General features: G+C 39.7%; 1 protein-coding gene across 2 annotated transcripts in view; it reads right to left on the reverse strand.

Annotated features, from left to right (window-relative positions):
- The window catches only part of ANK3 (ankyrin 3), a 365,593-nt gene that overhangs the window by 295,599 nt on the left and 44,794 nt on the right, over window positions 1–25,200 (reverse strand). The window lies entirely within an intron of this gene.

Here is a 25,200-nt window from a genome sequence, read left to right on the forward strand (position 1 = left end):
TTTCAGAATGAGGAACACAAAGACTCTTAAGCTTTCCAAAACCATTTCTTTTTTCGAGAGGCCTCACTTTGGCTGCCTAGACCATATCATCTTTTCCTATCCTTACAATTCTAGAATATTCTCTTCACACACTACCAAACAATCCATCAGCCACAATGATCTGACCATTAAAACCGTCAGCAGCTGAGTAAGAGGGAAGACTTTGTCTACTGTGCTCACTACTCTATTCATGGTTCTTAAAAGAGTGTACAGTAGATTCTCCATAACTTATTCAGTGAACACAGAGAAAAGAAGCCTCCCAGTTCCTCTCAGTTGAGGTGGGTATTTTTGCTGTTTAACAAATACCTCATGTTCATACCCTGGGCTGCTGCAACCTGAGTCCCTTTGAATCTAACTTTTACCCACTGTCACCGCCCATCATGTGCCCAGCTACCCAGGAAAGATGGGAAGAGCCAGAACCCAGTTAGGCCAATCGGACATCTCCTCCCTGACACGTGACTCCAAAGACAATGACAGAGTTTGCAGTGTAGGTTGTCTTCATCCATCCCAACAGAGGCACCCAGACAAGACCACTCAAGACAGGATTCCTGGCATTCCCACTTCTTGGGCCTCGCCTCTTGCCCAACACAGAGGCAACGGAAGCTCCTCTCCATCTGGCTTTCCTCTCTCTCTCTGCTTGTGGGAGGATATCCTCTCTTTGCAGTTGGAAGGAGACAAATGACTAATTTTGGCCAATGGGTTGTGGGTGGAAATGACATGTCATTTTCTGGAGGGAGCACTTAACTGCCAGGATTCCATGGCTTTCTTTCCTACTTCAACTAACCATAAACATGGGTAAAATAGTCTGGAATAACTCTGAAGAGTGAATTTTCACTTCCCCCATCCCTGACATATAGCATGCACAATCAACTTCTCTTGATTCTCTGTTTTCTAAGGCAGGTCCTCCAATCCCCTCCCAGCCGAGAGCTCTAATAACTTTTAATAAGATACCTTCCGCTTAAGAAAGTCATAGCTGGTGTCCATTTGCTACATTGTAAAAGCTTCCATACTGTCATTTCACTCAAGTTCCAGGGTAAAGCTCTGATTATTCTCTTGAAAAATTTCTACCAGGAGTCTTACCCTACACCTACCTAATTTTGTTTCCAGATCTTTCTCTATCCTGATGTGGGTATTCATCCTTGCTTCCACTCCCCAAAGTATTTGGACTTGAGAAAGCATTTCCCCTCTCTGGTTTCTAATATCACACTCATCTTCTCATTTCAATCACAGACAGGGCTCTCAGGAGTGGTATCCTACCTGTACTACCCAATGTCTGAGGATCATAGAACCACTCCTTCCCCACAACTGTTCTGCTGAGGCTGGATGGCTTGCTTATCTACTCTCCCTTATTAAAAAGTAAGCTTCATTGGGGTTAGCAGATGTAAGCTTTTATACATAGGATGGAAAAATAGCAAGGTCTGACTCTATATATATAGCACAGGGAACTATATTCAATACCCTATGATAATCCATAATGGGAAAGAATATTAAAAAAGAATGTGTATGTCTATGTGCATAACTGAATTACTTTGCTAAACAGCAGAAATTAACACAATGTCGGAAATCAACTGTATGTCAATAAAAAATATTGACTGAAAAAAACTTCATCATGGCAGGGACTGGATATATTTATTTTTATCTGAGTGTGGAGCTTTCATACAAATATTCATGGAATGAGGATAGAGAAAGTGAGGAGCCAGATCAATTGATATAATTGTGGGATTGATGGAACATAAGATGTCATGATTGCTCTCACTGCTTTTTCCATCCTTCAATATGTGCCCAGGACTGCTTATATTCAGTACTTCACAGTAAGTTGAGTTAAAAAACAAAAAATACTCCAGGAGATTGTCTTTTCTTTTTTGAGATAGGGAGAGGGCAAATAATTTTCTCTTAGGTAGGATAGCAAGCTCTTTGTTTTTTCTTTATAAGTGGATAGAGACAATACATATTAGTGTATAAATTTAGAACAGTAGGATGGTAAATGCTGCCTTATATAAAAACTTTTTTGGGGGGGTTACTGACTCCCACATTCTACCAATCTTTTTTTCTCCTTATAGTGAAGCAAAACAGTCCATAAGAATTACACAATCTGCTGGCTCCAGAGCCCCTCAGAGCCTTGCTTAACCGTCTAGCAAAGAACAGGGATGAGAATGTGGCGGAGTGCTGTGGGATTTCTTAGAAGTAAAGGAGGGTGAGCTTAAAGGCTGTGATGCCTGAACCCATCGAGTCTCCTGGCTCTTCTGTGCCTCCTTCCTTTTGTTTGATGCGTTTCTAAATCTAAAAGGCATCACAGGATGAATGCTACAAGACACCCTTAGTTCTATAGCTTTCCAACCTGGCTGATCATCAGAATCAATTAACTGGATTTAAAAACTACCAGTTCTCCATGACCAGCCCTCAAGGACCTAGAGTTTTAAAAATCCTCACTGTTTTAGAGTCCAAATGGTTTATTTTCAGAAAGTTGTGTCTGCCCTAAAATCTAGTGAATTCACTTATATTTTAAACATATTTGGATTGGTACTGATAAAATGAACTCTTTAGTGAATCTCTGCTTTAAAAGAATCCTTTCTAAAAGGTGTGCAATCATCTTCAACATTGTTTTGTCTATTCAAATTTAGCTTTGATTCATTTGAAGTAGATATCTCCAAGATAAGAAACTGAAGTCTATGTAGATGGTGATACTTATGAGAGAGAACAAGTGATAAAACCATGTAAGCCAACACAACAAGAAATAAAAGTCTCAATGACATTGCAATGGAGCAGGACACTACGGTCCTTCCCTGCCATGTCCTCAGTCTATCTTCTGTCTATGGAAAAACTGTAGCCAAATAATAAGTTTAATCAGAGAAGTAAGAAAGTATCCAACAAAGAAAAGCACCTAACAGGACAAAATAATAATAGTTTAGTCATTAAACCAAGTCAAGGTTCTTAGGTTCTCTTCAAGGGCTATAGATAATATTCTACACCATATGCTGTGAGCTGTCTTGTAGAGACTGAAATCAGGTAGAAGAAGTTAACTACATGATGACCAGACCATAGCCATGACATAAGCTGCCACAATTCCAAGAACAGGCCTCAAGGATTTGGGAACTAACTCTGGAACTGAAGATTAACTATACTCAAGACAATCAAGATGATGGCTGTCAGACCACCATGTGACTAATTTCAACACGACTGTCAGAGTTGTATGTGCTGTTTCTGCATGTAGCCCTCTCCCCGTACACCCCTGAAACTCCCTATTTAAAAGCTCTTTCCCACTGATTGTCAGTGGGGAGTTGGCCTTTGGACATAAGTCTGCCCTCTCCCCTGATCGCTGGCACCAGAAATAAAATAGAATTTCCACCAATCTTGCCCCTCCAATCTCGGCTTTTGGACAGCAAGCAGCTGGGCCCCACTTTCAGTAACAACATTTTTAACATGACATATCTTTTCTATAGCCTTACATAGGTTTGACATTAATCTTAAGGTGGGTGTCAATTTTAGATCTTGGAACAAAGATGGAGTTAAAAATGTTATTTCCAAAAGATATAGTATTACGTGTAGACAAGGATTTACCAGTAAATGTTCATTTCAACATTGGTATTTAACAATAAGAAACAATTGGAAGTGGTGTCTAATAACAGAGTAGTGGTTAATGAAAAGATTATATCTTTGTGATGGAATACTTTGCAGGTATTAAATCAATATTTACAAAAATGAGAATGAATATTTCTACATATTTTATAAAAGCTAAGATGACATCAAAGTAGAGGGAAACCCTGAAACTACCATGCTGTTAAGCCAGCTTCATAAAAAAAAAAAAAAAAAAGATGGCCCATGTATTCAGTCTTGCTGGTGATTCAGAATCTGTTTTCTACTCATTTCTCTTCCCCTATGGACCCACACAGGTCATTCTTTTTGATAAACACATTAACCAGTCCTTGAGTTAGCATAAGCTAATAAACACACCAAATTTATTCTTCTAGGAAATTAAAAAAAATAATAGTCCACAATCTAAATTAAAATACTATTTTATCACAAGTAGCAATCAATTAAAACAGAAGTGACCTAACTGCCTCTAGATATGAATATTAAATGCAGCTCATTTCTGCAAAGAAACTATTTAAAAGATAGTAAATTTAAAAAAAGAAAGAAATTGGCTAGTCTCTCCCAATAGGGTCACTACCTTTAAAAAAAAATTATTGAAATAAACTACAGAGCTAGGGCTTCCCTGGTGATCCAGTGGTTACGAATCAGCCTACCAATGCAGGGGAAATGAGTTCGATCCCTGGTCTTGGAAGATCCCAAATGCCTGGGAACAACTAAGCCCCTGTGCCACAGCAACTCAGCCAGCGCTCAAGAGCCCTTGAAGCACGACTTCTGAGTCCTTGCGCTGCAGCTGCTGAGGTCCAAGCCTAGAGCCTGTGCTCCCCAAGAAGAGAAGCCACTGCAATGAGAAGCCGGGGCACTTCAACCAAGAGTAGCCCCACTAACAGCACTTAAGAGAAGTCCCGCGGGCAGCAATGATGACCCAGCGCAGTCAAAAATAAATAAATCTTTTAAAAAATAAATAAGTAAATCTTCTAAAAAATTGATGCAGATCTAGTCGCTTAATAACTCATTTGAGCAACTCACAGGAGCAGGAAATTGATCCATGGGGGTAACATAAGTTCTCTTGTTGCAGTCTAAGCCCATTTTCTATTGTGCTAAGCCCAGCATAAACACACATCATCTAGTTACCATTCTCCTCAGGATTAAAACTAATTAAGACACTCTATCTCTGCCATTTTAAGTGCATGCAAATAGGCATGTTTCCTTAATGTTCTGCTCCTAAATTGAGGAAAGTATAATGAAGCAACGCAGGGCTTTATCCAGAATGACTAGAGATTTCCTGTTGAAGACATATGCAGCTTAATTATATGCAAAATATTTTAATACAATGTGGAGAGTAAATGATACCCAGTGCTTGTCCTTTAGAAGTTAATCTTAAATCAAGTACAAATTCACCAAATGCAAGTATGAATTTTGCAAGGCTGTGTCGGCAGATGCTAGTTCCAGGGCTCTGATATAAGTATCTATCTAACACATATAAGCGTGTATTATTTTTTAACATTATAATGATATTTACTAATCTCTGCCAGTTGTACCTCCTTGTAGTCACCTCATTGTTGGCCCAACTAGAGGGACACATGGAGGGGGAACAGAAGGAATGGCAAGGCTGCTTAAAGTGGCAACTGTCAGTATTGCCACATTTGCTTGGCAAGAGCTGCTGAAAGGAAAAACAAAAAGGAACACAGGCAGACACTCAGAAGAGGCAAAAAACAAATACATAAATTAAAGCAGCCTATTCTGAATTCTAAACTGTATTAAATAAAAGCATCGTTCTATTTTGATAATTGCCTTCTGCAACCATGACTTTGAGGCTGTTGGCTGTGTGCTGCCTCTGGGGTTTCTGGGATGCTGTTTTATTTTGACCCTTTGAAGAACAGTGCTTTAAGACAGTATCAGAGAAATCACTGAGCTGTGAAAAGTGACTACAACACAAAGAGAATGGATCCACTGAAAGGATAAAGAGAAACAAGAGAAAACCACGCTGTTCCAGTGTTACAACTTGAGCAAATTTTAGACTTATTTGGCAAGGTCTGTTTAAAGTGTGACTATTTAACTGCAGATTTTATAAAGGCTCTTAATCTTTTAATTCTGATAAAGAAGTCTAAAACGGGTCACATGGATATACACTGGCAGTCCCTAAATCTCCATAGTATATTTAAAGCAATTTTCATTTTCTTTTCTACATAAAAGATGAAACAAGATATATATATTCTGTTATTCTGAATCCTGGATACTACTTAATTTCTAATTATATATTCTTTTATTTCCATCAATAATCCACTAATTATGTGGATTATACATTTTAGCTATATTTTGTTTCATTTCTTAGCTATGTGCTTACTCGAATTTCAAGAGAGGAGATTAATACTAAACTTTTACAAACGGTTAAAAAAAATACCCAAGTGACAACAGTTAGGTAAATTTCAGTTAGAAGTCACAGCTCATACACAATGTTTGCAATCCTGGTATATTGGGTACCAATTATCTTATACTTTGTTACCTAAGAAAGATTTTTACCAACACTTAATACAATGAACAGGGCTGTTTTGTTTGACCACATTATATAATCTTTATGATTTTTTAAATGTGAAAGTAGTGAAAACTATTTCCCTTGTTAGCATTTTATGGGTATAGAAATCATCATCTAAGCTTGGGGTTTTATTTATTAACTTGGATTCTATGAGCCAGTGTTAGGAAATTCACAAACCCCCTAAAGTGTGTGCCTATGAAGTATTCATGAGATCCAGGGTGGAAGGGAAGGTCTACTCAGAGGTTAAATTCCCACTTTTAATGTCACTTTCCAGGAGGTACTTGGGTTTTTATTAAAGATAAGGTCCTGGGGACTGATCCTTTATGAAAACTTATGCCACTTTGAGAAAAAGGGACTTTAGGAAAGGATTTCATGTTGCGTGTGTGTATCTGTGTGTGTGTGTGTGTGTGTGTGTGTGTGTGTGTGTGTATGTGTCTGTCTGTCTGTCTGACGGCTGTGAAGGAAAAGCAGTGCATTCCAGTGCAGTCCCAAATTGGCCATAGGAGTCCCTGGGAAGCCAGGAACAAGCATGAGGTTGTTGTGGGAATTGGGGGAAGTAAGGGCTACAAATAAAGACAAACTTGTCTTCTTTACTTCCATCTCTAGGCACCTTAAAAAAAAAAAAAGTTTTTGTTTTCTTGAGGAATGATGTTTTCTCAAAGGCATATATATATATATATATATATATACACACATATATATATATACAAACACACACATATATGTACACACACATATATGTACACACACATATACACATATATACACACATATATATGTACACACACAAAACATACATGTATCATATATATATATAATACATATATTTATATTATATGTATGTATTAGAGCAAATGATCCCTGCATAGAGGAGTGAAATTTTTTTGGTAGCACTTAGCATTAATGCTGTTCTCTTTCAGGTAATTAATCTGTGAAATTCTGTCGCCTGCAAATGAGAAAAGTCAGACCTGATCCATTCCTGCTCTTTAGCAGAGAGAATAAAGAAAGTTGTTGCATCTAAATTCTAGCCTTCACAAACAGCTGTAGCACAGCAAATAAGGGTGTAGAGTCAAGGCTATATAAATGCAGGCAATGGAGCAGTTCTTGGAACTTAGAATTCTGAGCAAATATGGAGTGATCAGAATTTTAATGAACCCATCAGTCTGAATCGGGTGGAGAGGGAGGTGGGAGGGGGAATCGGGATGGGGAATACGTGTAAATCTATGGCTGATTCATATCAATGTATGACAAAACCCACTGAAATGTTGTGAAGTAATTAGCCTCCAACTAATAAAAAATTAAAAAAAAAAAACAAACCTATCCTGACATGGAACCAGCAGGTATGGGAGAATCACCATCCACACAATCATGATCATTGTTTCTTCAGTAGTATTCTAAATAATGTGTGACTTTTCAGCCACTTAATCCTTGCATAAATTCTATGTGGTAGGCCCTATTATCACCCTTAATTTATGGATGAGGCAGACAAAGCACAGAGAGCTTCAGACACCTGGCCAAAGTTGCACAGCCACTTCTAGGTGGTAACACAGGCTTACTTTAGATTGGAAGAGATCTGAGCATATTTGCAGGGATACATGAAAGAATTTCAGAAGGAGAAAAGTTTAAAATGCAAGAGTGAGAGGGAGTACATGACAACCTGGGGTCTCACTTTCCTATACTATATCCCTCGATTCAATAAATTACAGTATTGATAGTTCACAGAGGAACATATGAACTGTGGGACCAACATACCAACATACTTTCCCACCAATGCATTTTCCTAAAGGAATGTGCTTCCTGTTGCTAGGATGCAAACACATCTACCTACCAGAAAGCACCATGTCAAGATAATGAGTTATTTCTCATTTGGTAGGGTCTGGAGGAATCCTAACCTTTTTTTTGGCTTACCTACATTTTCTAAAACTAACAAGCATCTGAAGGAAAAAACTAACAGCAAATTATCAAAAACAAAATAAAACATGTGTTGTGCTTGCATGTCAAGTTGCTTCAGCTGTGCCCAACTCTTTGTGACCTCAGGGACTGTAGCCTGTCAGGCTCCTCTGTCATGGAATTCTCCAGGCAAGAACACTGGAATGGGTTGCCATTCCCTTCTCCAGGGAATCTTCCTGACCCAGGGATCAAATCCATGTCTTTTATATCTCCTGCATTCGCAGGTGGGTTCTTTACCACTAGCGCCACCTGGGAAGACAATTATAAATGAGTAGCTTAATATCTACTGATACCAAGCTGATACTTTTGATCCCTCAGTGCACAACCTACTGAAGCCCTGGAATTGGCTGAGAGCATCCCTACAGCACAAGACATGTATCCACTGAGAAAAGTACCCAATCCTGAATCCTTCCTTGGACCACTTTGGCATCCATCTGAGGCCTCATCAGAGGCAGTCAGGCAGATGAGTGCTGGCTCCTGAGGAAGTGCTGACTCTGGAGTCCCCTGGCCCTCCCTCTTGGTTTTCAGGGACAGAGGAACAAGACTGAAGAAAGGGGTTGCTGCTCAGTGGCCTGTCATCCGGAGAAAGCCTCGAAAACCAGTTGCAGAGGAAAAATTTGTGTTGCCAAGGACCAAAATATCTAGCGGGGGCTTTCAGGGAAGATGGCCGGGCATTTGTGGGGGCACAGGCAGCTTGATTGTGTGAATTGGACTTTCTTTTGATGATAAATCCATAAAGCAACAATGAACTTCCAAATCCTTAAGTCTAGCTGATCAAATAAAATTCTCATTCCTACCCCCTCCCCCATGCTTTTGATCTCTCCTACTGCTCATGGTATTTGCATATCTTCCATCCCGTCTTTTCTCTGCCGCCCCCACCTTGCTTCATTATGTTGTCTGAACGCTCTATTCTTGTCAAACACCACAATCGGAGCTCCCCTGTTCATATCCAATCCTTTCTGTTTTTCTCCAAACATCACATTTTCCCACCATCTCCTTCCCTTTTGCAATCGCAGACTCCCACTTCCAATCACAGATTTTCTCTTATCAGACTCCCACTGGAATAGTCTCCCTATTCAGCTCCATGCTTCCCCTTGGACCCTACAATCTCTTAAGCTTTTCCCTTGTTTGTATTCTTTGTCTGTTTCTCTAGGACGCTCAGTGACATCATACTTGGCAAGCAAGCGGCTCTCCCTAAACCAGAAGTGCTTGCTTCAATTCAACAGATATCCACTGAGCACATAATATGTATGAGGCACATACTAAAGGATACCAAAAAGGAATAAAGCATGGTGTTCCCTGCCTTCAGAAAGTTCAGTTCAGTTCAGTTCAGTCGCTCAGTCATGTCCAACTCTTTGCGACCCCATGAATCGCAGCACGCTAGGCCTCCCTGTCCATCACCAACTCCCAGAGTTTACTCAAACTCATGTCCATCGAGTCGGTGATGCCATCCAGCCATCTCATCCTCTGTTGTCCCCTTCTCCTCCTGCCCCCAATCCCTCCCAGCATCAGGGTCTTTTCCAATCAGTCAACTCTTTGCATCAGGTGGCCAAAGTATTGGAGTTTCAGCTTCAGCACCAGTCCTTCCAATGAACACCCAGGACTGATCTCCTTTAGGATGGACTGGCTGGATCTCCTTGCAGTCCAAGGGACTCTCAAGAGTCTTCTCCAACACCACAGTTCAAAAGCATCAATTTTTTTCAGCACTCAGCTTTCTTCAGAGTCCAACTCTCACATCCATACATGACCACTGGAAAAACCATAGCCTTGACTAGATGGGACCTTTGTTGGCAAAGTAATGTCTCTGCTTTTTAATATGCTATCTAAGTTGGTCATAACTTTCCTTCCAATGAATAAGTTAGGGAAGGTTAACTAGTAATTTCCATGCATCATGGTTGGGGCCACAGCAGAAACACATATTCCTGGAGTGGTGTGGTAGCTAAAAGCAGATTGCACATAACTGTCAATAAAGTAGGCCTAAATTTAACCTATTATCTGCTTTTATATTTGACTTTCCATATGACATGATATTTCCAATTCAATGGACATGAGTTTGGGTGAACTCTGGGAAATGGTGAGGGACAGGGAGGCCTGGTGTGCTGCAGTCCATTGGGTCACAAAGAGTTGGACATGATTTAGCGACTGAACAACAACGATATTTTACCTTGCTCCATTCTGTAACCTCAGTCCCATAGTTCAAAAATGCTCAAAATGCTGCCGTGAACTATTAGCAAGAAGGTTGACGCCTGACTTCTTTCAGCTGTGTGCTAACGTCTGTGTACCTGGTCCCTGTTTCTTTCTCAACTCCGGACTTCTTCAAGTCTTAGGTTCTATTTCTCCACACACTGAGGTTCACTAGAGCCTTAAACAGAGCACTGACTGACAAAGTACAATCCAGTATGGTTAACCAGTACGAAGAACAGGGAATAGGCTAGAATAAACCTCCACCCACCCAGGAGGCACTCAAATAGAACTCAGGTTAATTCAGTGCTTTAGCCAGTATTTAGACCAGTGGTTCTCAAATGTCCACATGCACCAGAATCACCCAGAGGGTTTGTCTAAAACACAGATATGTGGGACCCTGTCTCAGAGGTTCTGGGTTCAGTAAATTTGGATTAGGGCTTAAGAACATGCATTTCTGACAAGTTCCCAAATGCTGCTGATGCTGCTAGTCGAGGGACCACACTTTGGAGAACTGCCTTTAAAAATAGGCAATAAGCAACCTCATGTCTCAAACTGAACATCTTTTTGTTTTGCTGTTGTGTAATGTCAGTGGTATCTAGCCACATCTGTAATATATCACCACATGCCAAGCAATGGGAATACCATGGTGTGTTCTCAGCCCATGTGGGGTCTACTGACACTCTGATTTTCATTGTCTACTATGGTGAGTTACAAGGCTGAATGATCTCTATCCTTTGGTTAAGCTCTTTACATTGCTTTTCTAAATAAATCCATGAAAGAGGCTTATTCTCTACCACTTCCTAGAAAAAAATTTCCCCATAGGTTTAACGTAGAAAAATTTGAAGATTTTGTTTGGTTGTTTGTCTCCAAATAAATGGGAGTCGTGTTTAAGTCTGGAAGCCATCAAGCCTAGGGGAAAGCTTCACAGATGTTTGGTGAATTTCCAAAGAAAGAATCAGAATATACTCCAAGAGCAGAGTGCGACAGAATGTGTGCTTGTTTCTTTCCTTTGTTAGGACAAAAATAGATTTGTGTTTATTTGCTAGAAAAAAAAAATCTTCTAGCATGATTAAAAGGCTCAGACATTAAGTGGTACATTTTGAAAGTGCTGCATAGCTATATGGCTTCCATTAACATCTGTGGGAGTTAAATCCTCCGCATTGCTATGAAAATGTAATCTACTCAGAGGCCAAGAATATTTCTGGGCTGTGGAATAACATGAAAACATTAGCAAGGAGATAAAACATCAGTGAGCTTTCTTCACATCCCACGACTTCTCTCTCAGGAAAAGAAAGGCTCTAGCTTATGACCTCTACCTGCCTGTGTTAATGGGAATTCCTGGGCAGCCACACTTAGATAATAAACATGTCACCATTTCACATTTACATAGTTATTTGACCATAATCCTCTCATGTGATCTTTGAGTCAATTTTCCCAAGGATGGGCATTTCATCTGGATATTAACAGCATGTGTTAATGGGGGGAAAAGAATCAGACAGACTTGGGTTTATATTCCAGCTTTATCTTTCTAACACTAAAGGCCACACGGGCCTTTCAGCAGGAGAGAGATTTTCTTCTGTTATAAAATGCAAAATACACTATTTACCCTACAGTTTTGCAAATACTAAACAAAATAATAAAACCAGAGTAGCTCTTCTGACTTGTCAAGACAACTTTCTCCTTCTAGGGCAGAGCTGAGGCTTTTGGAGGCAAGGAACATGAACAGAGGCCGAGGGGAGATACTAGGGTTCCAGAGGTGGTCACAGCAGTAGCAGCATCAGTACTAGCTAGAGCTGACTATGCACTCAGCGCTAACAAATATGACTACTTCATGCGAATATTGTAAAGATCTGCTCCTCCCAAAAGAGAATATACTCATCACCACACCTGTTGATGATGACAATGAGGGGACTGATTTCCTCTGAAGATGTGCAAAGCATACATCAGATGACGGTAAGTTGCAGCTCTGATGAAGCATCCTGCATGCTTACCTCTTCTAATTCTTACCAAAAAATTCTATGTGGAGTTATATTTTTTAAAGAATTATATTGGAGTACTGTTGCTTTATAATTTTGCATTATTTTCTGCTAAACAATAAAATGAGTCAGCTATGTGTACATATATAGCCCCTCGTTTTTTTAATTTCCTTCTCATTTAGGTCACCACAGAGCTTTAAGTAGAGTTCCCTGTGCTAAACACTGGGTTCTCATTAGTTGTCCATTTTATCCATAATAGTGTACATTATCACTCCTAATCTCCAATACATTCCACCCCCACCCTCCTCGGTGTCCATACATATGTTCTCTACGTCTGCGGGTCTATTTCTGCTTGGCCAATAGGTTCATCTGTAGTATTTTTCTACATATATACTCATTAACACAGGACAGTTGTTTTTCTCTTTCTGACTTACTTCACTCTGAATGACATTATTATCCGTTTTACCGATCAGGAAGGAGACTGCAGAATAATAAAAACGGAAGCAGCACTAAACAGCCAACACGGACAGCAGTTATTCTCTGGAAACCCTATTCCGTGCACTTCTCGTACCATGTTATTTATCCTCACAGTGATGTTGTACATTTTAAAACGAGCAAAGTAGTAGACCTGGGACTTAAACCTAAAAATATTTAGAACAAAAATGCTAAATCATTAGTCTATTCTGTCTGCCTTTTAGTCTTTCCCGCTTCTGCTCAAAACCCCTCAAAACCTAACTACTTCCTGTCAGTAACTCTGCTCCTAGGAGTTCTGACCTTTCCTTTTCTCCAACCCTGACATGGGCTGCTCAGTTCTGCAGTTATCACTTTCATTATTAAGCACCTGGGACATCCTGATTTCTCGAGAAAGTATAAAAAAGACCAATGGAAGCCAGGAACCAGGGTTTTTGAAATGCAAATCTATGTATCTGTGATGAATCATGATCTGCTTTATGACAGCTCAAATGTCTCCTGTTTCACATTGGTTACCTCTTCTATCACTGCCTACATTTTTACATTCACAGCTTGTCTCCTGAACAAGTGTTTCAAGGGCACAAACCAGGTTTTATCTTTCTTTATATTCCTCCCAGCATCTACTAGTTAGGATGCACCATTAGTTGATTGGATAACATCAGAGATTCCATGAAAATAACCTATGCGTGATTATTATGTGTATTCAGAGAACTCCCCATCTCCAAAAATACTGCTTGCAGTATGATTGCATACATGCCTCTGGTTTGCATCTTATGTTCTTAATTGTATGTCTAATATTCCCGATGAAAGAGTGGGCATTTGAGGGTTAGGATAATGTCTTGGTCATCTTTGCATTTTGCTCTGTGCTTGGAATATGGTGCTTTAAACAGAGGAGGCACTGATTGGCTTTTGAATGAATGGTTATGCAAAATACTCGATTTAGTCAAAGGAAACAGTAATGCTAATTTTAGGTTAAAAATATCTAGATTGGTCTTAAGTATCCCATGATTGGGTTAATCCAAGTGAGGCCTGGGTTTCTTTTGAAAATGTCAGATTCTGGGATACAATGGTCAGGTTGATGAAACCAAGTGTCTCAAGGGAGGCTCAGTTGGGGGTACTTTCCAGAAACATAAATATAGACCTAGTTCCTTCTGACAAATCATACATTCATGAGGAAGGGGAGCAAACAAACAAACAAAACCCCTAAATCTGTAGGAGCAAAGGAAGGTAGCTTCCATTCAGGTAAAACTAATAAATATTTTTATTAAAATCTACTGTGTCCACTTATTTTTTTTTTTTTTTTTTTTTTTACTCTGTGTCCACTTATTGTGCTTGCCTAGATTCTGCAATATGTTGCAATATGACAAGGCCTGTGTTCTCAAGAATGGTCTAATTTATTCTTGAATAAAGCATGAATAAAGCATGAATCAGACTGAAATGAAATGTTCTCCTATATGGTCATATTCCAAAACAGAGTTTTCCAAAATAAAGGAACTCTTTATTTAAGTAGATAAGAATTCAGATACTGAAATCTTAAGAATGGAAAATGTACTTCAGGGGTTTTCTCATTATTAAATGAGTCACTAATTACTAAATGACTCTGCTTTTCAGAAAGAAATTATCTTCAGAGAAGTTGGTTAAGGTCACTATCTCTAGGAGAAGTTGAAAGAAAACAAGAGAATCCAAGAATTTAGATCATTACATGCATGTGTGCTCAGTCGTGTCCGACTCTTTGTAACCCCATGGACTGTAGCCCACAAGGCTCTTCTGTCCATGGAATTTTCCAGGCAAGAATACTGGAGTGGGTTGCCATGCCCGCCTACAGGGGATATTCCCAACCCAGGGATCAAACCTGTGTCTCATGTCTCCTATGTTGGCAGGTGGGTTCTTTATCACTAGCACCACTGGGAAGCATTTAGGAAGCATGCAAATCATAGTCATGTGATCTGGTACAAGAAAATCAGTGGAAAAGCATTTGGACAAAGGCCAGATGGTGCTGGCAGTACTTGACTACATCACAGATCATACACATGTGGCTCTTAGAAGTTATTATGGTAGCTGAGGGGGAAAGTGCTTTCTTGGACCTAACGAGTTAGAACTAGGATCTCAGTGAACAATAGTTCACTAAGTCTGAGCACTGACACAAAAGGCAGGATGCAGAATTTAGGCAGAAAAGAGGCCTTCTGATCAGAGGACTGACAAATATCAGAGGGCATTACTTTCCACACTGAGTTGTACATCAGACTAATTCCTAGAGACGCCCATCAGACAGGGGTCCCACTTGAGAAATGCTACATACCAATAAACTCCAATATTTTGGCCACCTGATGCCAAGAGCTGACTCATTTGAAAAGACCCTGATGTTGGGAAAGATTGAAGGCAGGAGGAGAAGGGGACGACAGAGGATGAGATGGTTAGATGGTATCACCAACTCAATGGACATGAGTTTGGGTAAACTCTGGAAGTTGGTGATGGACAGGGAGGCCTGGTGTGCTGCAGTTCATGGGGTTGCAAAGAGTTGGATATGACTGAGTGACTGAACTGAATCTGTCTTTTGAAGAATCATAATTTTCTTTAGAAATGAAAGGCTCTAGCCAGCAATCCCTTTCCTGGGCATATGTCTGGAGAAAAACATGCACCCCAATGTTTATTGCAGCATTATTCACAATAGCCAAGAGATGGAAGCAACTTAAAATGTTCATCAACAGAGGAATTGATAAGGAAGATGGGGTACATTTACATAATGGAATATTACTCAGTCATTAAAAAAAATAAAATAATGCCATTTGCAGCAATATGGATGGTACCAAGACTGTTATATTGAGTGAAGTAAGTCAGGCAGAGAAAGCGAAACAGTGTATGATATCTCTTATATGCAGAATCTAAAAAGAAATGATACAAATGAAACAGAAAGAGATTCACAGACTTAGAGAACAAACTTATGGTTACCAGCTGGGGAGGGAGGAGGAATAGTTAGGGTGTTTAGAATGGACATGTGAACACTTCTCTATTTAAAATAGATAAGCAACAAGGACCTACTGTATAGCACATGGAACTGTACTCAATGTTATGTGGCAGCCTGGATGGGAGGGGAGGTTTGGGTTGAGTGGATACATGTATATCTATGGATGAGTTGTTTTGCTATATACCTGAAACTATCACAACATTTTTAATCAGCTATAGTTCAATATAAAATAAAAAAGTTAAAAAAATAAAACCAAAGTCCTTTTACAAAACAAAAAAAGAAATGAAAGGTTCTGAAAAGTCTTATAGCAATGGGTTTAAGTTTACTCAAGTGTTTCCCAAACTTGCTTTGCCATATTTTTGCTTCATATCTATAGAACTACCGAAAACTCTTTGGGACACATTGCCATGGATGGAAGGCTAGGCACCAAACCGAGGCGGCACATAAGCACAGGGGGCACACACCTGGGGGTGAGGCATTAAGTCAAAGACGTTCATTCTGCAGCCAATAATATTGACATAATCATTCTCCTGCAGACACTATTTCCAATTTTCAGCAGCAATGTATAAATTAATTATCAAATAATTTATCACAGTAAAATAGGAACATCGACAGACTAAAATAGTCTGAATGAGGGAAGAAGAAAGGAGGAGGTGGTGCAGTGAATGTCAGTTTCTTCACTTTACACAGTACTAAGTACAACAGTGAAGATAAGAACTGAAGTACATCAATGAAAATAATCAAGGTCATCTCTGGAAGAACCAAAATTTTTTTTAAATGTACATGATAAAAAATTGAAGAATTGATGCTTTTGAACTGTGATGTTGGAGAAGACTCTTGAGAGTCCCTTGGACTGCAAGATCAAACCAGTCAATCCTAAAGGAAATCAGTCTTGACTTTTCATTGGAGGGTCTAACGCTAAAGCTGAAGCTCCAATACTTTGGCCACCTGATGCAAAGAACTCACTCATTTGAAAAGACCCTGATGCTGGGAAAGATTGAAGGTAGGAAGAGAAGGGGATGACAGAGGATAAGATGGTTGGATGGCATCATCAGCTTGATGGACGTGAGTCTGAGCAAGCTCTGGGAGTTGGTGATGGACAGGAAGGCCTGGCGTGCTGCAGTCCATGGGGTCGCAAAGAGTCAGACATGACTGAGCAACTGACCTGAACTGATAAAAAATTCAGAGGAAGCAAGGAAAAGGGAAGGGCATATAAGTAACCTAAATCTTTATTTCTCAAAGAAGATAGCAATAATAACTTTTAATGGATGATACATAAAGAAGAATATATTTTAGAGCAGGGGAAGCACTACTAATATATCTAAAAATAGATGAAAAACAGTTCCCTTGAGGATTCAGAGTGGAAGCAGATCTAGGGAGTACCTTCCTCTGAACTTGTGAGATTTGATGAATTATACAAATGTAAGTAAAAAAGAAGATGATGGTAAGAATGTACTTGGGGGCGAAGTTTCTGCTCTTTTAACACTCACAGGTGTTAACTTGAGTGTCCCATCATGATTAGCTGGAGGGCTTGTTTAAACACACTCTGCTGAGCCCACCCCAGAGTTCCTGACTCGCTGCGTCTGATGAGCAGCCTGAGAACCTGCATTTCTAACAAGTCCTCAGGTGACGCTGCTGCTGCTGTCTGAGGACCACACTGATAATCACTGTTCTGGGCAAGTGCTGCCCTGATGATACACAGGCCTGAGCCTGTATGCTGGGAGTGAATGCTCCTGGTTAAACATGTGAAGGGGCAGAAGTAGAGGCACAGCCTAATACCCACTTACTTATAAACCAACTCCCTGAGAGCAGACACTGCCTGTCCTTCACTGCATTTGCCCTTTAAATTATCTGCTGTCAACACCCAAAATCCAACAGCTGCCTATTTGTACAGATGCAGGGAGAGCATTGACAGCAATCTGTGAACTGATTTCAGGTGTCTGAGATCACGTCCACAGCTTCATTACTCCCCTTGGAAGCAAAGACAAATGTCATCCAGAAAGGGTCTCTGGTGTGAGCAGAAAACCGAAGAGTAAAACTGAAATATAGCTATTGACCAAGCTTGTTCTGCTGCCAAAGATGCTCTGTGAGAATCGAGATTTGATGAAAGATGTGAGGAACAGAGATAACAGCTCAACAGGTACAGTTTGATGAATACTACAAAGACACACAGGAGACAGATCAAAGTGGTCTGCATCCCCATGGTACTCACAAGGCTACAGTACATTACAAAGAAAGCTCCTCTTAAAAACATTATCAACCCACCCAATCCCCAAAATAGCTTATATCTTTTACACTTGCTATTGGTACAAAATACAGAACTTAAGATCTCTCTTCAGTTTTTTCCCTTAATTCATTTTTACTTGAAGGATAATTACAACATTGTGTTGATTTCTGCCCTACATCAACATGGACCAGCCATATACATATGTCTCCTCCCTCTGAAGCCTCCCTCCAAACTTCCACCCCATCCCACCCTTCTGGGTTGTCACAGAACATTTCTCAAGTTTCAGATCACAAATACATAGCTACAATATTTGACCAAAATTAATATTTTACTAGGGGCTTCTCTGATTAGTCAGTTGGTAAATTCAGTCACTCAGTGATGTCTGACTCTTTGTGACCCCATGGAATGCAGCACGCCAGGCTTCCCTGTCCATCACCAACTCCCAGAACTTGCTCAAACTCATATCCATTGGGTCAGTGATGCCATCCAACCATCTCATCTTCTGTCGTTCCCTTCTCCTCCCGCCTTCAATCTGTCCCCGTGTCAGGGTCTTTTCCAATGGGTCAGTTCTTTGCATGACGTGGCCAAGGTATTGGAGTTTCAGCTTCAGCATCAGTCCTTCCAGTGAATATTCAGGACTGATTTCCTTTAGGATTGACTGGTTGGATCTCCTTGCAGTCCAAGGGACTCTCAACAGTCTTTTCCGATACTACAGTTCAAAAGCATCAATTGTTCAGTGCTCAAGATTTCTTATAGTCTGACTCTCACATCCATATATGACTACGGCAAAAGCCATAGCTTTGACAATGGTTTTGTCAGAATGGTTTGTCAGCAAAATAGTGTCTCTGCTTTTTAATATGCTATCTAGTTTGGTCATAGCTTTTCTTCCTAGGAGCAAGCATCTTTTATTTTCATGGCTTCAGTCACCATCTGCAGTGATTTTAGAGCCCAAGAAAATAAAGGTTGTCATTGTTTCCACTGTTTCCCCATCGATTTGCCATGAAGTGATGGGACTGGATGCAATAATCTTCGTTTTTTGAATGTTGAGTTTTAAGCCTGCTCTTTTACTCTCCTCTTTCACCTTCATCAAGAGGCTCTTTAGTTCCTCTTCACTTTCTGCCACAAAGGTGGTGTCATATGCCTATCTGAGGTTATTGATATTTCTCCCAGCAATCTTGATTCCAGCTTGTCTTCATCCAGCCTGGCATTTCGCATGATGTACTCAGTATACAAGTTAAATAAGCAGGGTGACAATATACAGCCTTGATGTACTTCTTTCCTAATTTGGAACCAGTCTGTTGTTCCATGTCTGGTTCTAACTGTTTTTTCTTGACCTGCATACAAGTTTTTCAGGAGACAGGTAAGGTGGTCTGGTATTCCTATGCCTTTAAGAATTATCCACAGTTTGTTGTGATCCTCACAGTCAAAAGTTTTAGCAAAGTCAATAAAGCGGAAGTGGCTGCTTTTCTGGAATTCTTTTGTTTTTTTGATGAATCAACAGATGTTGGCAATTTTATCTCTGGTTCCTCTGTCTTTTCTAAATCCAGCTTGAACACCTGCGAATTCTCGGTTCATATACTGTTGAAGGCTAACTTGGAGAACTTTGTGCATTACTTTACTAGTTTATGAAATGAGTGGAATTGTGTGGTAGTTTGAACAGTCTTTCGCATTGCCCTCCTTTGGGATTGGAATGAAAACTGACCATTTCATTCATTGGAATGAAAACAGTCCTGTGGCCACTGCTGAGTTTTCCAAATTTGCTGGCATATTGAGTGCAGCACTTTAACAGCATCATCTTTTAGGATTTAAAATAGCTCTGTTGGAATTCCATCACCACCACCATCTTTGTTCATTTTGATGCTTCCTAAGGCCTACTTGACTTCGCACTCCAGGATGTCTGGCTCTAGGTGAGTGATCACACCATCGTGGTTATCTGGGTCATTAAGATCTTTTTTGTATAGTTCTTCTGTGTATTGTTGCCACCTCTTCGTAATATCTTCTGCTTCTGTTAGGTCCATACCATTTCTGTTCTTTATTGTGACAATGTTTTCAAGAAATCGTCCCTTGGTATCTCTAATTTTCTTGAAGAGATCTCTAGGCTTTCCCATTCTATTGTTTTCCTCTATTTCTTTTAATTGTTGATTTGGTATACTATATCCTGATTTATGCTTTTTAATGATTATTTTCAACAATTTATCTTATTTTCTATTTTGGTTCCTTGCTATCAAGATTTTCCTAATATAAACAGTGTTATAATGAGACTTTTATACATGTAACTTTCCCCTTCCTTTTTGATTTTTTTTCCTTTGAAGAGATTCTTAGAAATGAGTTTTACTGGGTTAAAGACCCGAAAAGTTTTATGGCTTTTGACACATTGTACCAAATTCAGAACTGCTGAACCATATCCATTTAGATCTATTGCTTCTTTATCTAGATGAACTATGTTAATCTTTTGAAAAGTGAAAAGAAGACAATATGACAATACCAAATTACCGATTCATGCATTCAATTTACTGAGAATCTATTCTTCTCTAGGTATTGCTCCATAACTTTACAGGTCTCACGTTCTTGGAGAATATATCATTAAAAATAAAAAACCTTATTATTATTATATTATATCCTTGATGCAAGTACTCTTTAATAATGTTTATATCTCTCCACTTTTCTGTAAAGTGTACTGGAGGCAGTATTCACAGGAAGCAAGTGTGGTCCTTTATTACTAGTAATTCATAAAATTAGGAGTTATATGAATACTCTTATAACCAGGAGTATAGACTAAACTGGGGAAGATGCCAGGAAGTCTGAAAACTGGTTCAAAAACAGTTAAATCAGTCAAATAAAATTTGGAGTTTAATACACAATAGTAGGTTGCATTTGAAGTCAGTGGGTTATACGTAATGATTGGGTCTAGAGTACTTTGCTGGCCATTAGAAGAAAAAGAATGAAGTTAGGGCTCTTCCTCACTCTTTACATTACATAAAATTTAGATTTCTTTAGAAAGTGTATAGAAAATAAAAACCATAAAAGAACTAGTTGAAAACATGGGTATTTTAATGGTTTTGCAGCAAGGAATTCTGAGTAGGAAACAAAGCTCAAAAGTCAGAGAATAAAATGTATACATTTGTGTACATAAAAATGCAACTTTTCTTTATGGCACACACAAAAAAATTATGGCTAAAAAAAGTACAAACAGGAAGAAATATATGCAACTCATACAACAAAGGGCTCTCTCATCCATATAAAGAAAAAGTAATTCTTTTGCAAGAATAAAGAATTCTTACAAATAAGGAAACAATCTAATGAAAGATAATAGGCACAGGCTGTTAAAGATAAAATATGAAAAAATACTCAAATGAATAAATCTTTAAAATTAGACAAACTAAAATAGTATTTTGCCTGTTAAGTTGGTAGAGAGTCAGAGAATTGATAATAAACATCCAGTGTTGAAGAAGAGATTGTACGTTAAAGAAAGTATAACTACATAGGTCTATTCAATGAACAATTAGTAAATATTGTTGAGATTATACATGTAACTCCAAACTGGAATTATACATATGCAGTTTGTACATACAAATAAATGCACATTCTCTCTCCCTTTCTCCCTCACACTGCCCCCTCCACACACCCACCCAATATAAGCTATGCCTCATGCCTCTTTGCCCCAGGCCAAGAGCAACAAACTTCAATGTACTGATTATATAGACTTATTCACCAGTGAAAAACACTGCTGGGTTGAATGACCATCATTGATCTCACCCTTTATTCAACCACTATTGCATCATATTACTTAGGTCTTGATATTCTCTCTTTTATTGTTTTCTAATGATTCATACAAAGAATCTTTTAAGTGACTTGAGACCAAATATTATTCCCCCCCCCTTTTTCTTCAAAGTTTCTACCCAGTACCTAATGCAGTAAACGCATAGTGTTTACTGAATGACTGACTGCACACTCACAGGTATTTAAAACAGCATGGATTTAAAAACACTATTCACACATTGTTCCATGACTATGAACTCTAGACAAAAAGATTGCATGTTTAATCTCTTTATTGTGCCTCTTTTTGAGAGGAGGGTATATAGATATTTCTTTCTTCCTCCTTTTTTTGGGGGGCGGGGCACACCACATGGCTTGCAGGATCTTAGTTCCCCCACCAGGGATTGAATCCTCAACCTCAGCAGTCAAAGCTCAGAGTCCTAACCACTGGACTTCCACGGAATTCTCTATATGGATATTTTAAAAGAAACCTTTATTTGGTTAACTCTTTTGGATGCTGAGAGTATCATGAAAGCATACAGAGATTGTAGGGTTTTTAATTTTTGTTGTGTATCTATTTCCCTGCTTGATGATGAGCTCCTTGGGATGATGAGCTCCCTAACTCTCAGAGCACATGTCCCAAAACTTGGTTCAAATTGAAGAGGACTATGCGCGGTAGGACAAGTCACCTCTAAACCTGTTTCCTCAACTGTAAAATGGGAATAAAGAACATCCCACAGGATTATTATAAGGATGAAATAAACTGATATCTGCTGACTTAATAGACATTTCTCCAAAGAAGACATACAGACGGCCAGCAGGCACATGAAAAGATGCTCAACATCACTAATTATTAAAGAAATGCAAATCAAAACTACAATGAGGTATCACCTCATATTGGTCATACTGGAATGGCCGTCATTAAAAAGTCTACAAGTAACAAAGGCTAGAGAGTGTGGAGAAAGCAAACCCTCCTACACTGCTGGTGGGAATGTAGTTGGTGCAACCACCACAGAAAACAGTACGGAGAGATCTCAGAAAGCTAGAAACAGAATTACCACATGATCCAGCAATCTCACTCCTGGGATACACCTGGACAAAACTAGTTCAAAAAGACACATGCACCCCCATGTTCACAGTAACACTGTTCACAACAGCCAAAACATGGAAACGACCTAAATGTCCACTGACAGGTGAATGGATAAAGAAGATACGGTACCTATAAATGACAGAATACTGCTGCTGCTGCTAAGTCACGTCAGTTGTGTCCGACTCTGTGCGACCCCATAGACGGCAGCCCACCAGGCTCCCCCGTCCCTGGGATTCTCCAGGCAAGAACACTGGAGTGGGTTGCCATTTCCTTCTCAAATGTATGAAAGTGAAAAGTGAAACTGAAGTCGCTCAGTCGTGTCTGACTCTTAGCAACACCATGGACTGCAGCCCACAGGCTCCAGTCCATGGGATTTTCCAGGCAAGCATACTGGAGTGGGGTGCCATTGCCTTCTCTGGACAGAATACTACTCATCCATAAAAAGGAACAAAATAATGCCATTTGCTGCAACATGGATGCAACTAGAGATTATCATACTAAGTGAAGTCAGTCGGAAAGAGAAAGACATATATCATATAATATCATTTATAGGTGGAATCTAAACTAGGGCACAAACAAACCTATCTACAAAACAGAAACAGACTCACAGGCAAAGAGAACAGACATGTGGTTGCCAAGGGGGAGGTGGGTGGGAGAAGAGGATGGAGTGGGAGTTTGGGGTTGGCAGACGCAAACTATTATATATATAGAACGAATAAACAACAAGGTTGTACTGTATAGCACAGGGAACTATGCTCAGTAACCTGTGACAAACTATGATGGAAAAGAATGTTAAAAAAATGGATACATGTGTATAGCTGAGTCACTCTGCTGTACAGCCAAGACTGGCACAACATTGCAAATCAACTATACGTCAAGTAAGAACACTGGTATCTGTTGAAGTTCTCGACAAAAACGGTGAATGAATAAATGAATTAAGTTAGGTTCATGACAGGTGAGTTGATACTATTATAAACCAGTCCCCTTTGCTTGCTTCACTAGACCTATTTGCAATGAGAAGAAAGGTATGCCCTAAACCAGTGGTTGTCACATTCACAGTGTACCAGAATTTCCTTGTAAAAACACAGACTGCTGGGACTCAACCCTTGAATTTCTGATTCAACAGATGTAGGGTAGAGCCTGAGAATTTGTATTTTCATCCAGTTCCCAGCTGATGTTGATTTTGCTAGCCTGGGGAACAAGCTTGGAGAACCACCACCTGAAACACTTAATATTGTGTGGCCATTGTGAAACACAGCTTAAGTGAAAAAGGCTCTGTGATTTCAAATGTGATCTTGAATTTGTAAGCTCTGTTCTCTCACCACCACCATCTTCTGCTCTGCTGGCTGCCCTTACACTGGAGGTGTCGGCCAGGAAATGGCTTTCTTTCCTACATATTCTTTCTAGCCTCATTAGCGACAGAGCAAGATAAACGGGACTCCTGCATCTTGCTTGTTGCTATTTCCCAAGCAAACTCTTGTTGAGCATTAAGTCTCTGTCACCCCAGCTAACCCATTCGAGTCCAAGTGGTAGGGAAACCTGAGTCCTTGGGTTTTAATTATTCATGCACCTGTCTTACCTGTTGTGTGAAAGAAAAACCCAGAGCTAGATGAAACTTTATGGCTGTTTGAGGATATCTGGTGTTTGACAGCCTTCAGAAAAAGCAGGAGGTAGTGACTGAGGACACAGGCTTAGGGGTAAAGCTGGCTTATGTTTGAACTTCAGCTCTGAAACACATGAAGCATGGGACCCAGAACAACTAATTTGACTTCTGTGAGCCTCAGGATTCACAGCTGTTAAACAGAAATAAAAACCCATTTCAGAGGGCTAAAAATTCAAAGATGTATGACAGAATGTAAAAGCCCTAGACTTGGTAGGTGGTCACAGTGGCAGCAGCAGCAGCAATAGTAGTAGTTTTATCATTCACGAGATACTATACTTCTATTTTATAGAAGGGATTCCTCTAAAAGAAAATGTGATTTCATAAACCATACAAGAAATCAATTTATAGCTGTTTCATACAGACTACAGTTCCACAATGCCTGGTACAGCAAAGCATGCACATGACAGGTTCTCAGTAATTGTATGGTGAGTGAAGAACATACCCATTACCTTCTAAGAGAGCTTAGACTACAACCTCTAAAGACAGAAGGAATGACGGTGCAATGTGCACATCTCCCCACGTATTTACAGCCCTCTACTGCCATTTTGGTCTCCCAGGCACGCACTGGTTTCTGAGGAAGCCTTGCTCCAGGAACTGAGTAAGTGGCGGCAGCACAGGCTCATGAGAGAGACACAGAAAAAGGAAAACACCAACACAGCTTAGTGTGGTTGCTTTAAATAGAGAAACGCAGAAGACTTTTGGTGCAAACTGTTTGGTGTTACAGCTTGGCCTTTTATTTGCTACTTGAACTTCAA

Source organism: Cervus elaphus, chromosome 15 (genome assembly GCF_910594005.1).
Source record: "Cervus elaphus chromosome 15, mCerEla1.1, whole genome shotgun sequence".
Lineage (NCBI taxonomy): Eukaryota > Metazoa > Chordata > Mammalia > Artiodactyla > Cervidae > Cervus > Cervus elaphus.